Source organism: Acanthaster planci, linkage group LG21, assembly GCF_054643075.1.
Source record: "Acanthaster planci isolate LZ-2023a linkage group LG21, COTS_SCS, whole genome shotgun sequence".
Classification (NCBI taxonomy): Eukaryota; Metazoa; Echinodermata; class Asteroidea; order Valvatida; family Acanthasteridae; genus Acanthaster; species Acanthaster planci.
In genome coordinates this window covers 3440093-3450791 of record NC_141797.1, presented here as the reverse complement: position 1 = coordinate 3450791, position 10699 = coordinate 3440093, and the positions used below count along the sequence as shown (strand labels likewise).

The following is a 10699-nucleotide window of genomic DNA, read 5'->3' as shown; positions in this document are numbered from 1 at the left end:
GAGCAGGGTGTCTGGTACCCAGAGTACATTGTGCGACTTTGTAACAGTTTGCTTTATTGATACATCTAAATCAGACTTTATTGGTGGTGTAAAATTCGGGATTTTGATGGGTATGTATAAATCTTCTTTGTACTTTAAATCATTCATGAATCATTTAAACATGTCTACGTTTCAAAGTGTGCCTGTTGAATGGTTTACCACAGTCCAAAACATTCTGACTAGTTAGTATAATACATGTAGTTGGATCATCTTACATTAATTATCATAACCGTTGGCGTAATTTTGAGTAGCGTAGCTATGCCTAAACATAGACCTAGTAGTAGTAGTACATGTAGCATTAGTGCAAGGACACAGTCGTGACTCATGTCACTGTCAGTCATGTCATCAGTGCTTGTTGAAGTTACTTTAGCCTAGTGTAGGCCTACCCTGTGTAGGGTGTTCATTAGCATTAGCACCCTGTTCCTATTAATAAGGAAACGTAGTCTACCTTTTCAAAACAACTTACCTAAAGAAGTTGGCGGTGATGTCCTCTTTCATTATCAGACATGTCAGAAACTGAGACAAAAGAAGGAAGGACTCTTGTTTTTGAAGGAAATTATGGGGTAAAAAGGTAGCATTCATGACGCAAAGAAGACGAGCTGTGAACAAAGACGAATTATTGAATGTAGTCTGGTTCTTTGACCTGGATGAAGTTTTTTTAATGAAATTCAGTATATCCACAATGGCTGGGTCGAGTAACTAGATGTGAAACAAAATTAGACCTACCCCCAGAACTGTGGGGTTCGACGTCCACTTCGTGGGAGAGGAGCGGACGTCAGACCCCACAGTTCTGGGGGTAAAACAAAATGACATGAAGTCATGATGCTGTTGTCTTTCGCCAAACTCAGGTAAAAAAGTTCTGGTTTTCTTGCTTAAATAATGTCAAAATTTATGTACTGTAAACTAGAGCTACTAGTACTAGGATTAAAGAATGAATCCTCAAGGTCTGAATGTCAGGTTAGTGTGAAAAAATAAACTTGTTTTCCTTATTTATAGGAACAGGGTGCTATGAATATCCTGTGTACTGTGTAACGTTGAACATAACGTTTGACAAGACATGGTCATGGAAGAGGCCATGGAAAGAATATTGGCGATTCACAATAGTGCACCTCCAAGAGTTTGCAATGCATTGGCCAATCACAACGCTCAATATCTGTCAACCCTTTCCAAATGAGCATTGAGTCGACAGATTTTGCACATTGTGATGGGCTAATGCATTGCAAATTCTTGGAAGTGCACTATTATTACAATGTAATGTGGAACACCTATATTCTGTGCTCCGTGTGTACAGACAACACTTGCATGTAGGCCTACTGCTCCTGTGCACAAACCTACATGTATGAGACTTGTCCGATAAATCTTAAGTGTTTTCAAGTAAATGCTTCTGAATTTTCTTAGCTAAATTTCACTTTTTAGGACATTTTTATCACTTTCTGATGGCTGCTAAAGGCCTAACATTTTAATAGGGAGTTCGGTGGGTTTTTTGTTGTTTTCCGACTTGACACCACTCTCCTAATACGAAAAGGCTCTTTTTGTTTTTTTTCAATGAAAGTCAACCAATTTAGTATCATTAAAGAGCCCTTTTAAAACTGCAATTGCTGGTACATGTATGTAAGTCATATTTTTACTTTTCAATTTGACATAGATATCGATATTTCAAAATGGAGATTTAATCTGTATCTTTTGACAGGTTTATAGACTGCATGCTACATGCAATTCCTTCTTCAGTGCACAAACATAACGAAGAAGAGTAAATTATGCTTACCTGCATTCAACTAATCTGCAAATCACCTGCTAAATAATCCTGCAAAAGCGTACATGTACACGTATGAGTAGATCTGGGTGTCTTCTTCATGTTTTATGTGACACTTACACATGTACATGTACATGTGTATTATATTATCCACTATTGGGAAATATTAGTCACTATTAGGAAATATTAGTATTAGGAAATATATGTACATGTACTCCTGCCACGTTGTATCTTCTTCTTCGACACACTTTCTAATGACGTCTTGATAAGGAAAGTGTTTGTTCAGTATACATGCACTGGTAGATCCGTGAAAAATATGTCTTATTTCAAAGTTACATTGTTTAAATGAATAACTTGTTTGAAACCATGCAACCAGCAGACGAGCAAGCAGGATCCCACTACGTAATACAACCCACCCTTTCCATCCTTTTCCACCACCCCTCCTTCCACCACTCCCTTCCAAACCATCCTCTCCCCTGCCCACCAGCCCAATCCATCATTCCCACCACCCTCCCTTCCCTGCCCATGACCCTAAGCTGTCATCCCCCACTCATCCACATATATCCCATCATTCCTCCTTGGTCCCATACAGCTTACACATTTTGTCATTGTGCAGCTGTGCATTAATTATTACATGTATGTTTGCTGTGTACTTTTTAACTCCCGATTGGCTATGCTGGGAAATACGAAGCCTTTTAATTCTTGTGTCACCATTTCTCGCCAGCATTAAACTACCATTTTATATGTCATTCTTAACCCCTTCGCGCTGGGAGGCGGCTAGACACGCCGTAAAAATTGAGATCCTCAGCCCGCTTTTCAGCTATTATTCTCGGCCCACGCTCGAGCGAACACGGTGAAAGAAGGTAGACCCTGGCTCTTGTATATATGGTAATTGGTCTTTGTGTGTAGCCCAGAAATGAAAAGACCGAATTTGCATCATAATCACCAGCTTCACAATCATGACAATAGTCCCCACTTTGAAAAGAGGCAACGGGAACGTGGAAGCTTGAGTAGAGCTGCATGCCACCGAACAATCAGCCTTGTAATTCAAAGCGTGCAGAGCATGCAGGGCCACAAACCGAGAATTTGCAGTTTGGCAGGTGGCCTTCATGGCCAAGCAAGGCTGGAATTCTTGGAGTCTACTTTCGGGAAGAAATTCCCGTCATCAAGGGGTTACAGAGAAAAGTCCAATTTTTTTCATTGATAATGTTTTAGATGGTGTTGCAAAATACTTTCATGCTAAAATCCATCATTTTTAGAACAAACCGAGAAGAAAAAGTTACCTGTTTTTGGTGCAAAATCTGCGAATTCTGCGACACTACCTCCAGATCGGAATGAAACAAATTTGGTATCAGTGGATAGCATGTGTCACAGACGGCATGAAAAAAATTCTTTGATAGGCCATGTGTCACAGGGGAAGGGTTATTAAGACACTTTCATGACGTCTTTCTCCAACACTGAAGCAAGATGACCACGTCATGTGGCAAGTCTTAAAAAATACCTCGGATGTCTGCGAAATTAAAAGGTAAAATTCACAACGTTCCAGCCAACATTTCACACCATGTGAGCCATCAATTGAAAAAGGCAACTTCCAACTCTCCAGAAATCATTTCAAAGTTGAATTTAAGCAGCAGAAACTATTCCCGAGAATGCAAAATTTGCAGTCATTTTTCACATGCTTCCAGATACAATTTACCCATTCTGACAGAACTTGCTAATTTTAAGGGAAAATTAGTGTTGGAACTATGGAACTATGTAGTCTAGTCTACCAGTCAACTCAAGTAATCAGAGGTACATGTAGTGTGGTGTACGGATGCGGTTGTCGGACAACTTGACAATTTACTTATTCGACTTAGAACAACTTGACTGTTGAGACAACTAGACCGGTGGGACAATGTGACTGTTTATAAAGTGGCCTTCGAAGACGACATGAACATGATCATGATGGATTGTGGGACATTTAACATATTCATGACATTTTAGATCGATCACGTAAATGTGTTTGGGAAATTTGCGTGTTTCACGTTACGTTGCGACTCACCTCGCCGGAAAAGATGTGCAGTAGTCTGAGTAACTTGGACTCTACGACTAATTTGTTTAACATCTTGACATGGTCGATCCTAGAGTCCGACATGTAGTACCATTCATATACTTTTACTTCCATGCAGTAGTTTCAATCAAAATAGCTTGTGCAGTATCGTACCTCTAATAAAAATCCTCAGTATTCATTTCCAAATGGTCCTTAAACTGTCTGATATGCCCACCTTAGGATTCCGTGGGAATTGATGATTCCATTGATGCTGGTATTAAAGGCTTACTCATAAGAGTAAGAAGAAAGAACCATTTCCCCTTCAAATCAGAAACGATCTTGTCGGCAGAGTTTGAAGTCGCCATTGGCTTCATGTAGTGATTTAAACTGTATGCCAATGTACATGTACCTGGAGACAACATCACAACGCTCCGGCCGAGCTAGCAGACCATTTACAATAAGCATGTGGTGTCTGCACGAGCATGCTGACAACCGTTCCCTGAGCAGCATAACATCTGGTGTGGAACTCGATGGAGTCACAGCTACTGAACGTCATACTGCTAAGGAAACAGTCGTTGGCGTGGGTCAAGGTATCAAATTCATACTCAACACATCAATGGAGCAAACAACTAAAGATATAATAATTCCGCTGAACCAGATAAAAGAGCCATTTTCTGGACAACTCCTGGAATGCGCAATGTGATCAATCCAGATTAGATTTTACAAACTCTATGACTCTTATAGTACGTGTAACCAATGTCTTTGGCTTGCCTTGGCATGAAGGAAAGAATGAGCAGACAGCATCAAAGTGTCCTGTTAATTTGCTCCAGTCATCCATTTTCTTTCAACTCTTGGCGTGTTATTCCCCGACTGCAGCTTACTGGTGAATTGTATAAGTTAATCCGCAGCATTTTAAAAATCAGGCTTGTTTAAAATATTAGTTTTTGTTAAAGCAGGAAATAAAATAACATGTATCATGCATTGCTCTTGTGACCTACATGTACATGTATATTGTGAAATGGCTGCTGTGACACATATCTTCGATGCATCGTAAGATAAGACAGGTTGTGTGAAATTTGGTAGGTGATTAAATACTGCTCAACACTCCTTGTTGAGTCGCAGCTGGAGTCAACCGAGCAGGGTTATCAGAGCACATGAATGTCCTTTAGTGCCGTAGGAGCTTGTACAGTTGTCGCTTGAAGGTGGGTTTTTTGGTGATTGCCGTAATGTTCATGGTGAACTGGTTCAACTTGATCCTGTTGATTACTTTTCCTGGGAAAAAAGACTTGTACACTAACAGTCTTTTCTTGGTCGTCACCTGATGAAGGTAGGCTGGGATGTGTTGGGCAGAATCCGTGGATCTTTTTGCGAGGAGTTGATCTTTATTGCTTGATTTGTTGATACATGTAAACCGTCATTGGTCAATCGTCTTTCCTTTTTAGTTCACTGTTGTGGAAGCTTGTTTTAAAAATGTCAAACAAATGAAGTTGGGGTCATTCCATGTCAATTCAACATGCTTTTGGTCCTGACCGTCCTGCTGATTAGATTCCTTGAGAAACCATTTGGTTATTCTCTGCCATTTAGTTTTTGAGATGGGGTGAATGAACTTTGACTTATAAGCATGACCTCCTTTGTTTGGACAGTCGTATCTCCCAGAAGTAGAGCACCTACAGCGATAAAATTAACATCATTCTGAAGCTCTTGAAATGGCCCTCATGCATAAAATCAAATCAAACTTATTCTGCAAAAAGTTTACATAAGTATATGACCTTTGATCTTGATTTGCAAAAGTGGCCTTTTTTCAAAATGTGTTTTTTATTTGTTTGCATAAGACTTTTGCAACATTTCCAGGAAGATTTGGGCTGGGCTCTCTTATAGTTCATGAGTTATGTTTATTTGAACCTTGGCAAAAAGGGAAAATATGAATAATGTACTCATACAGTGCAATGTCATGTCACCCAGTGGTTGCGCATAGTACAAGTCATGACACAACAAACATGTAAGTGTACATGTAATCCCTGTCTCTCCCCCAATTCCCATAGCTGACCACAGCATTGAATACATGAACCTGTAGCTGGCCACAACCATAAACATTGTTACTGATACAGTGACACCCAGGAGGAACCCTCCTGTGGCCCTCATACTGGTATCTGGGGATGCAGTGAACCATGGCACTACATGTATAAAATGGAGCTCCTGAAGTGAACTATCAAGACCAACTCGGTGTAAACTCAACAGAGTTCAGGGCTCAATAACATGCAAGTTGACATCACTGGAGTGTCTGAAATAAAAATTTAATTATTGTCTTGTCTTCAGTCGTTCCATTTCTTTCCAGTTTTTGGTGGGTTAGCTAACTACGGTTGTAATTATTGACACAAGACAAACCCCTCGAAAAGTGATACATGTAGTTTCAAAGCCTGCTTGGCTTCCCTCTACATGTACTTTCCCTGGCACTGAGGACCATTTTTCATCCATAATATATCAACTCTGCCCTTGGTTGGAAGCCCCAAACCCAGGGAGTTGACCCTGGCCTATGTTTCCACAAACCCTCAATTTTTTCGGCCAATCTCCTTTTTAAAAAGAAACTGGGGTTGGGGCACTTTTTGCCAATGAGCTCAGCAGAAATTACCACTGGAATTAGAGCACTGCAACCGGTAGTTGTTGCTACATGTACATGTATGCAAGTATGGGACCAGTGGAATTTGAGTCAACTCAATCCAAAACCAACTCAGTCATGTCAGTCCCAACTCAGTCTCTGTGGAAAATATATGTATTTCATTACCATGCCACACATTCTGCAATGCTCATGGCATGCATGGACAGTCTGGACAGCTTGAATTGCCCAAGGTCTAGCTACCCCACCATTATTTATGTACATTTTCCCATTGAAACCAAGTTGTCTAAGGACCAAGTTAAATCCACTTTTTGATTTTTGACTGAGTTGCCTCAATTTTCACTGATCTGATGCAGGCATAGCACTTGTAATTGCTGCATTGTGGCTTGCTCAGGGACACACACGTGGCACCACATAACCATACATCCGTTTTAGCCACATAAATAAAAGGGATTGTATAGTTTGTTCTGAAGTCCCAAATTTTGTCCATTGTAAAGCAATACTGAATTTACAAGTTCATGTACATGTAGGTACGCTGTACATGAAGTCACTGCCATAAGTATTTATTATTGTAATCAAACAAGTGACTGCATGGTGATCAAGCACACAGGAATCATAATCTTGACCATGTGCCATGTCTGGTTCCCAATCCTTCCAGTGCAGCACCCTCTTTTTAATTTTTTTTCCGTTCTTGAAAAACAACAGTCGCAATATGATATCATTCATCATTGTTATTAAATTCACCCTACATTTCATGTAGGATTTGATGGTGGCTGTTGATGAATACTGGCAAAGTGGATGCATGTACATGTACATTGCAATCTCACCCTCTCACGTACTGGCGTCATGACCTACAGTATTTGGGTTTATTATGTGCACAACAGAAAACCTGACAACCGTAAAAACAAAGCAAAACCACCCATACAAGTAAGTTCCTTTGGGAATATACAGCTAATGCAGACACTTCAGGTAAGCCTACAGGCAGCAGCCTTGCCATCACAGACACTGATTTGAAGAGGAAAAAAAGTAGAGAAAAGTGACTTGCCTGAGATCCTGACATGTGACCAGCTGCTGGATTTGAAGCCTGGATCTTACCCGCTAGAAATATCACCATACAGGAGTGTGAGAATTCAGCTTTTTTGTTTAGATGTCGACCCTGAATTACAGCTTTTATGTACACCTGGTCTGTACAAAAGTCTGGGAACTTTTTACATTTCAGCATTATGCTAGCTGTTTTCAACTTTAATTTTAAGTGGCAACTCACACCCCTGAGGTCCCATGCATGTACATGTACGTACCATACATTAGGCCACATACTGGTCTCTTGAAGACTTTCTTTGACATTCTCTACTGAAGTGACCTGCGATGTTAGCACAGTAGGTCTGACTTCTCTACTACAGATTTCAGTATATTTTCTATCAAAATACATCTGATATAACAGTCCATGTACAATACATGGAATACCAGTGTTGTGTACTCAATGTACTTTTGAATTTTATTTTCAAGCTGAAAAGAAAAATTTAATTTCTGGAGACCTACGTGCATATGCATATCGAAAGGAAAGTGGATGGAATACTTGCAGCTGCCTAATTTTTTTTTTTACATTGTAAGGATCCAGCCATCAGTGGCCGTCATATATTCAGACAGACTTAAGCTTCATCCTTGTCCAGTTGGTGGAGAAAACATTTATGTTGAGCACTGCATTTTTACATGCAAATGTATGTGACTGCAAAAAGCATACTTACATGGATGGTTTAAAGTTTAACTGCTTGTTAAAATTAGCCACCTGCAACTTTGCATTGATGCTGTTTGTATGGATCTTTTGTCATTTTCAAAGAAGACTTCACACCTGCCTGTATACAAACAGTGCATCCTCTTGCAATGAAAGTTGCCAAAACATTTGGGAATAACTGCAAACAATTGGCCAGAAGCCTTGATGGGTGATTAAATGTAACAGCTTTAAATCCTGGTGTACAGAAGATTGAGAAAAAAATCATTTCCCATTGCATACACACAGATAACCGTACCGGTACATGTACATGTAGGCCTACTCTATGGATCTTCATACCCGAAATGATCGTTATGAGGAAACAGATATTTGATATTACAGACTTGTGTGTAGGAATTCATGTAGCTTACATACATACATGTACAATGTATGTGTACCAATACCTTTCGTGTTATTGCTAACATCTACATAATACTGTACATGTGTTGCCCACATGTGCTGATTTAATTAAAGGGAATCGGTAGCAACAATGCATTTTTGTAGACACACATTTTCTACAAATGTGTACTCTTCTTCAGTGTGTGAAAACTCTTTGAAATCGATTAAATGTCATGAAAATTGCACTTGGGGAACATTTAAACTTGTCTGTGATTTCCTGGACAACCGAGGGGCGCTGTTGCTACAATGTCATTTGTGGAAGGCTGCGGCTGAAACTGCTCTCCTTACACATAGATTTGCTTCTTATCAAAGTGTGAACCCAGAATTTAGTCATTGAAAATATTTCTGAGAAATTGCTGCTCGCTGCCTTATTGCTACCGTTACTTGCAAGATGATGAATCACAAAAAAGGAGAAAAGTCAGGCCAGCCAAAAATCCAGCACTTCTTGTGCACAAACCAATGTAACATTGAGGTTTTTTCCTGGGATGACATCAAAATTCAATTTGCTTATAAATGAATACAGCATAAAAGCTAACGGCAGCACAAGTGCCCCTTTGGTAATACATGTAAAACAGAAATTGAAAACGACCTTTATTGGCACACAAAGGTGCATACGGTATATTGAAGGTTTGTGTTACTGGTACATTGATAAGCTATGAACCTCTTCCAGGCACCAGGTAAAGAAATATCACTTGAAGGTGAAAATTTAACCCCCCAAAAATTGAGGAAACAATAACATTTCTGCTTTTTCCCCGAGTGTGACAAAGCCCCCAGTAAAGGAAACTGGCACTCCTTGTGTCTTTGAATACCAGAACAAAACATGTTCCGGCTTTTTGTATACATTCCGTTCCTGAAATACTGTACCACAGCAGGAATGCCACAGTACCTCATCATTCAAAGCGTCCAACAACTCCCATAAAAAGGGAGAGAAAGTCCCTTTTTTTTGTGGAACTGAGCGAGGGAAGTGTGACCCTTGATCTTACCCAGGGGTGGTGGAGGACATATCCACAAGCCTGGGAAGATACATCCCCTTCTGATGGCATTCTAGTCCCAGCAGTTCCCAGTGCAGCTGACCCCTGTTGACCCTAATTCACAGAAAAAAGTCTGCCATGCAGTGTTAATTTGCCTTGGTGACCTTCAACCTCTGATCATAACTCAGTTGGCAGGGGGTACTTTTTGGGGGAGCAGGTTTTGACTGGGCAGGGTTTGTAGGAAGTGACTTTTGTAGAACTTTATGGGTGGTTGTGTGTAGACTGTAGTGCTTTCTTGACTTTTGTGATGTTGGGCAGAAGTCACGGGCGTTGTACATGTAAGTTACGTGTCTTGAGACAGATGACTAGGCTCTTAATTACTTTGATTTCTTGTAATATTCCACCGAACCAAAGCAGTAAAACACAAGCCTTAATTGGTTGGATGAACTTCATCAAATCTTGGCAGCTTTACAAGTCAGCTGGCATGAGCTGCATGTACTGTGGGGAAGTTCTTGGGCATGCAGACATGTACCGGTAGGTACAGTGTCTGAATTATTTTAGTCATGCACAACAACATGTTTTTATTTTTACTTAACAACCCATGGCCATATGGTACCTGCCATCAGCCACATGTAAATGTATCTATACATCTATTGTAGCATGAACATTTTGTATTGGCCTTAAGGTGGTGTAATGCACAGGACGTTGCAATTGAAAGTTACCACTTTGAATTGATATGGGAAATTTGGTGAAAAAAAATTCATTTTCATTTTCACAATCAAATTCACAAGGTGTGAAAATAATTTCCCACTTGTGTGAAAACGTGTGAAAATGTTTCCTCACTTGTGGGAAAAAACTGAAAAATCTTTTCCCACTTGTAGGAAAATGTGTGAATAACTTTTCCCAATTTGGAAAAAATTTTTGTGTTGGCAATATTGAAATGTATTCCCTGGAAAGAGAATAAAAATGTGAAGAGAATTTCCTCTTCCCGGGTTAGATTTCAAATTGTACTGTGAGGTTATGTCACCTAGAATGGGTTTTAATTTTCTTTAAGCAATTCTGACTTCACATTTTTGTCTGTACTTTTTTCCTTGCATCTACTGCAATGTACAGTGCATGGACACCT

At 39.9% G+C, this 10699-nt stretch overlaps 1 protein-coding gene across 8 annotated transcripts in view; it reads left to right on the top strand.

Annotated features, from left to right (window-relative positions):
- Positions 1-18: 18 nt before the first annotated feature.
- Positions 19-10699, top strand: part of rbpj (recombination signal binding protein for immunoglobulin kappa J region) — a 68266-nt gene continuing 57585 nt past the window's right edge. For 4 of the 8 annotated variants that reach the window (XM_022239284.2, XM_087131046.1, XM_022239280.2 and 1 more), the window contains exon 1: positions 19-110. The gene's annotated coding sequence lies outside the window, so the exon portion shown is untranslated. Of the gene's footprint in view, positions 111-9812; positions 9912-10699 lie in introns of those variants that run through there. The other 4 variants (XM_022239289.2, XM_022239281.2, XM_022239291.2 and 1 more) reach the window with 4 other exon arrangements.